The sequence below is a fragment of the Monodelphis domestica genome, chromosome 1, assembly GCF_027887165.1.
Source record: "Monodelphis domestica isolate mMonDom1 chromosome 1, mMonDom1.pri, whole genome shotgun sequence".
Taxonomy (NCBI): Eukaryota; Metazoa; Chordata; class Mammalia; order Didelphimorphia; family Didelphidae; genus Monodelphis; species Monodelphis domestica.
The window spans coordinates 455,739,682-455,746,506 of NC_077227.1; positions in this window are offsets into that span (position 1 = coordinate 455,739,682).

Genomic DNA, 6,825 nt, shown 5'->3' on the forward strand with positions numbered 1-6,825 from the left:
AAGGGGAGTTTGTCATCAAATGCCCCTCAGCCACTTCCTCGAGGGGCACAGTGTGATAACTGACAACCTTTATCACAGGGGAGAGGGAGAGAGACAGCAGCCATATCTACATTAGCTTGGGTGCCTTCTCTCTCACACTGTTCCTGTTCCTAAAGCCCATTTCTCCCCTTACTGATACATACATTGTAACATCAAGAATATCCATTTTTACAATGTATACATATATTTAAATGTAAGTATGTGTACATATATGTGTGTACACACTCATTAACAAAAGATAAAATATATCAGTGAATTGTAGCTGCGACTAAATAAAAATAGAAAACCAACAAATAAAAAGATCTCAACTGAACACCAAAATTAAAATTCTGAAAATTAAAAAATCAACACAATTGAAAGCAAAAATCTATTGAACAGATTTTTAAAACATTAGGAGCTAGTTTATTAAAATAACTAATAAAATAAATAAATCATTTAGCCAATATAGTTTTTCAGAGAGAAGATAGTCAAATTGTCAATATAAGAGAATCCACGACAAATGAAGAGGATGTAACAGAAAATATTAGACATATTTGTTCAATTTGTTCAATTATATCACAAGAAAATGAATAAATGAAATATATTTATAAAAATATAAGATATGTTCTCAGACTAAAGAGAATAAGAAATTTAAAATTTAAATAATCTCAGAAAAATAAATTTAATGAGCTATAAAGCAAAAAAGAATCCAGGACCCCCAAGATTTACAAGTAAACTCCATAAAGCATTCAAAGAATATTTTTTCTAATTTCTGCAAATAACTAATCCTAAACTATCTGCAAAAATTGCATTAATGCTCTAATAATTATTATATTAACTAGCTCACTAACTGATGATAAAGCAAGTAACTTACTTCATGACAGATAAGTATGGACTAAAGGTGCAAATTCAGATATACACAGGGGGAAAATGGGTCTGCAAAGGACATTTGTGTTGAGGTATATGTCTGAAAGATAGGAAATCAAAATCAAATATACTTTTCATGACCTTTTTTGAGGTCAGAAATGATGGGTCTTTGTTAGGTCAACTGTGTGCTCCCAGCAAAGGGCAAAACTCTAACTGACAGTAAAAAACCTTCAGTACTGTTCTTTTCAAAACAGAGTAAGAGAGGGGCTGGAGTGCTCCTGTGGTTAAGAAATGTTGCTTTTGAATCTGTGTTTGCTGGCACATGCAGACGCCTTTTTGTGCCATGACATTATCTCCCAAGACTATGTGATTTCTCACTGTGAGGAGGTGCCTTTTCTAGATGCAACCACAATTAGGTTCCAGTTCTCATTCTTCCAGTATGTAGTTGGTCCTAGGGTTTGACATTTTGACATACCAACCAGGAAGTAGCCTGATAGAGTAGAAAAAAAGAGTGGAATTGGATATGAATCCTGTTTCATTGCTTACTGGCTGTGTGACAGTGGACTTAATGTCTCTGAGCCTCAGTTTCCTCATCTTTAAAATGCAAGTGAAAACATTTACCACATCTGAGTCATGGGACTGTTGTGAAGAAAACACTTTATCAACCTAAGGAGATACAGCAATCTGAGCTTATTAATGCTAAAAACTGTCTGACACATTTTCTACAATTCATCTCCCCTGATTGCTCTTCTGTTTATAGGCAGGATTACCAATGGGGCTCAGTTCCTCTCTGTACTTCCCCAGGTCAGGAAATAACTGAAATGAGAGTTAAGCTCGGGGCTACCTAAGCAATCCTTTACAGTATGGATCTCCCAAAGATAAAAAATGGAGAGCAAATATAAAGGTTGCATAACACAATTTCTATGGAAATTACCATTTTTATTGATAATAATAACTAGCATTTATATAGTTCTTTAAGATTTGCAAAGTACTTTATGTAAGTTATCTCTTTTGAAACTAACTATTGTGAACTTTAAATTACTCCACCCTACTTAGTCTAATAAAATCACACTATAACCCTGGGAGGTAAATTCTATTATCATCCCCACTTTACAAATAAGGAGGCTGAAGCTGAGAGATTAAGTGACTTGTCCAAGGTACCACAGCTAGTAGATGTCTTAGGAAGAATTCAAAGTCAAGTCTTTCTGATTCCAAGTCCAGCACTCTCATTTTAACCTCAACTGGGTCCTCACTGCTGCTAGGAAATCTGACTATACCTCCTTTATCAATTCACTATCCCAGTCTCCACAGTAGCTCTTCCAAACCTTTTCATCTCTCCACACACTTTCCTTGGCTCCCCCACTTTCCACTATCTAATCTGAGGATCTTGCCTCATATTTTACAGGAAAAGCTCCTTCTCCCCTCTTCCTCATCTCCCATCACTCATTCCTCCTTCCTCATCTCACATGAAATGGCTCTTACTCCTTCCCAAAGCTAACCCTTCTGCCTGTTCAAGTGATCCTATTCCATCCTGTCTCCTCCAACAAATTGCCCCCTCTGTCATCCCCACTCTGCTATTTAACCTCAATCTCTCCCTCTCTACTGACTCCTTTCTTATTGGTATTCAAGGTCCAGCACAACCTGGTCCCTTCCTCCCTTTCCAGTCTTCTTATTCCTGACTCCCCAGCATATATTCTTCCATCCAGAGACACTGGTCTCTTGGCTCTTCCATGAAGAAGACATTTCACGCCTCCACAGAAACGCATTCTCTCTGGCCGGCCCCCAGGGCCCCCACTCCAACTACTGGCCTCCCTGGCTTCCTTTAAGTTCCAATTAAAATCCCAAGTCCTAAAGGAAGCTTTCCCCAACTCTCTTAATTCCCTTGCCCCCCCCCTGTTCATTATTTCCTATTTATCCTGAATATTTGTATATTTTCGTTTGCACGTTGTCTCCTTCTCCTCCATTACACTGTAAGCATCTTGAGGTTAGGGACAGTCTTTTGCCTCTTTTTTGTGTCTCTAGGGCTTAGCCCAGTGCCTGACCCATAGTAGGTGCTTAATATTTATTGAATTTAATTTAAAGACAAGACCAACTCTGCTATAATCACCAATTGAAGCCTCAGCAGCAGAAATGAAAACTAAGCTGATTTTTAACAAAGCACCAGAGGGCACTCCTGCCTATAGATGCTGTGACCATGAAGCTGAAAACCTATCTAAGACCTGATGACCCAGAACTCTTGAAGCTGCTGAGCATCCCCAAATCCAATTCCAACTGCCCATTTCTTCAGAAGAGGGAGCTCTGCAGAACCCAACACTCCCTCACAATTAGGCCCCTCACCCTTCTTTCTAGTCTACTTTCATATTACTTCCTTTCATGAAGTCTCTATTCTAATCAGATAGGCCCATTTGCTGTTCCTCACTTTTTATTTCCCTGTTCCTCAATTCCTATCTCAAAGAATTGCCAGCTTCTTTCAAGGCATGGCCAGGGGACACCTCCTCCATGATACCTCTCCTGATTTTCCTAGTTCTTAGCATATTTTCCCTCTTGAAATCATAATTACTTTTCTGACCTTGAGAAACTTCTGCAGGGCCCCCTAGAGCTGGGGGTACTTCTCCTGCTCCTGGTTCTGGGCCCCAGCACGAGGTCTGTTCTGGGTTCAGACCCAGGGAGAACAGGCGTTGGGTTTGCTGCACTCAAACTTGTTATATCCCCATCCTTGGGCTCTAGGTACAAATTTATTTACAAGTTGGGTTGTATTTAACATTTTAAGAATTCCACAAAAAGGAGTAGAAGAATGGTACATTGTACAATAAGAATCAGGTATAAGATGTGATTTATTTCCATATGTATAGACACTGAAGATACACATACAAAGAATAAAGGTCCCCACATGTAAGTTTCCAGAATGCAGGAATAATTTTTCTTCCAGGCCCTAGCTGTGTTTGCACATAGTAGGCACCTAAATATATAAATATTTAAAATTGTAAGCCCTTACCTTCCATCTTAGAATCAATACTGTGTGTTGGTTCAAAGCAGAAGAGCAGTAAGGGCTATTGGGGGTTAAGTGACTTGCCCAGGGTCACAAACTAGAAGTGTCTGAGATCAGATCTAAACCCAGGACCTCCCATCTCTAGGCCTGGCTCTCAATCCACTGAACCACCAGCTACACCGCACCCCCCCCATATATATATATATTTTTTTTTTAATTTAAAATTTAACTTAAATTTTTTTTCCATGACTACATGATTCATGTTGTCTCCCTCCCCTCTTCTCTCCCTACTATGGGAGTTGACAAGCAATTCCACTGGGTTATACACACATACATATTTTAACTCCTACTATTGAGTCTTGGAAAATCAGTAATTTCTTGCTGTTGAAAATGAAATTAACTCAAACCTAACTGAAATTGTTTCAGTGTCAACCTATATATCATAATGATGAGAACAACCTGAAAGCATCCTTACTTGGAGGAGGAAGAACTGAAACTTGTAGTTTACAATCACCTTAAAGCATAGCCTTTTTATCTGGGTTTTCTGTATAAAGAAACCCATCTGGATGCTACCTGATTAATGGATTAATGTGCAGAATAGCATTCAAGACCTGAGTGTCACAAAATGAACCATTTGGAGGAGGGCTAAGATTCCAGATTACTAACCCCCAATCAAATCAGCCACTGGACCACATCACCAACCAGGAAGTCAAACTTCTACTAGAGAGACAGGTAACCCCAGGGAGAGTGCTAAGATCTGCAGAGCCCACCCAGCACACTTACCCAGTCTGCAGCTCTGAAGAGATACTAATTAAAGCAGTGGCAAAACAACAACAAAAACAAAAACCTGAAGAGTATTAATGGGAAACAAGTAAATAATCATAAACCTCAGGGTTTAATAATCAGTCTTATTTCAATAATTTATAGATATTAACATATTGCCTGGGTACTAAAGGAGCATTAATAGTGGCTTCATTAACAATTCATCGTCTTGCGTGTGCTGGGCGATGATGTCTATAAATACCCCATGTAACCAGCCTGTGTGCTGATGTGACCCCTTTATGAATAAATTATCGGTATTTCCTCATAACATGTTAATTAATTTCATTTTATGGAGGCAAAAATGAAATAAACAAGGGTAAGAATGTTGAGAATTTCTATTTTCCATCTAAGAAAGGTCAGATATTTTAGACTGGGATAAATCAAAATTCGTTAGAGTCCACTTATGCAGGAACACCATGGACTAGCAAAACTACCTTCTCACCATTACTTAAACCTCAGGTTTATCCAGTCTTCGCTCAGAAGTGCAGCTTAAGTTTCAAGATCAATCTCTGAGGTGGATGGAAAGTATTATTATGTTTCTTTCTCTATGACTAACATCACCCCATTAAAAAAAAAAATCCTTCCTTACATCTTAGAATCAATGCTGTGTATTGTTTCCAAGGCAGAAGAGCAGTAAGGGCTAGGCAATGGGGGTTAAGTGACTTACCCAGGTTCACACAGCTAGGAAGTGTGAGGCCAGATTTGAACCCAGAATTTTGTCTCTAGGCCTGGCTCTTAATCCACAGAGCCACTTACCTGTCCCACATTCCATTTCTCTTTAACAGTGTCAGATCTGCTCGACAAATTACTCATGGGTCAACGAGTCTATTCTCACTACTGGAAGCTACAACAGAGGAAAAATCTAAAGCAGGAAAAAGGATTTGTGATTCAAGAATAAACCATAGGTTCTCCAAATTCCAGTCTAATTCATAGTACAGTGGGAAAAGCACTTGATTTGGAGCCAGAGGACAAAGGTTCAAATCTTAGCTTTGCAACTGGCTATGATCTTAAATTTTTATTTATTTTTTTAAACCCTCACCTTCTGCCTTAGAATCAATACTATGTATTGGTTCCAAGGCAGAAGAGGCAATGGGGATTAAGAGGCTTGCCCAGGGTCACACAGCTAGGGAGTGTCTGAGGCTAGATTTGAGCCTACAGACCTCCCATCTCTATGCCTGGCTCTATCCATTGAGCCACCCCTCTACCCCCTGGCTATGATCTTAAGTAAGTCACTTAATTTCTATGAGACACAGCTTGAAGTGAGCTAGCCTTGACCTCCAAGGTGATTTTGAGTACTGAAAATTTAATTAATCATTTGACTCCAACCTTAAAAGTCTTCAGTGATGTCCCCAATGACCTTTACTTGGCCCTTTATTATTTGACATTTATTAATATCTTGGATAAAGATATCAATGGCATGTTTCTCAAATTTTCAGATGATACAGTGAAATAAAACCAAATAGGAATAAATGTACTCTTAGCTTCCAAAAAAAAATCAGTTTCACAAGGTTAAACTGGGAAAGACATGGCTAGGCAGTAGTTTTACTAAGAAAGCTCCAGGCATCCTAGTGGAATGCAAGCTCACTTGGAGTCAACAAGATACATTTCCAAAAAAAGGAAATGGCACCCTTATTGCATTAAGATAAGTCTAGAATCCAGGAATAGGGTAATAAAATCCTAGTGTACTTTAGTCTGGCCATACATCAAGGACAGCATTGGCAAAGATGTGGCATGCATGCAGAGCTGGCACAGGGGAAGCTGCTCCAATCCCCCTCTTCCCAGTGCTTGAGGACAATTTTCCCAGGCCCTGTCCTTGTGTCCAGTCACCCAGGTAATGGTGGGGGGTGGGGGAGGGTACACTCACAGACAGCTTGAATTTGCTCTCTGGGCACTAGAATTGGGAAAAGATTCACCAATGCTAATCTAAGACATCTTATTGAAATCTGAGTAATGCAATTTAGGAAGGCCACTGAGCATACAAAGGCCGATTAGAATGATGAAAGGCCTTGAGTTCATGCCATGTGAAGATCAATTAAAGGAACAGGGAAGTCTAGCTTAGATATGGAAATTGAGGGTGGGATATATGATAACTTCTTCACAGATTTGAAGGGGGTTATAACAGAATATAT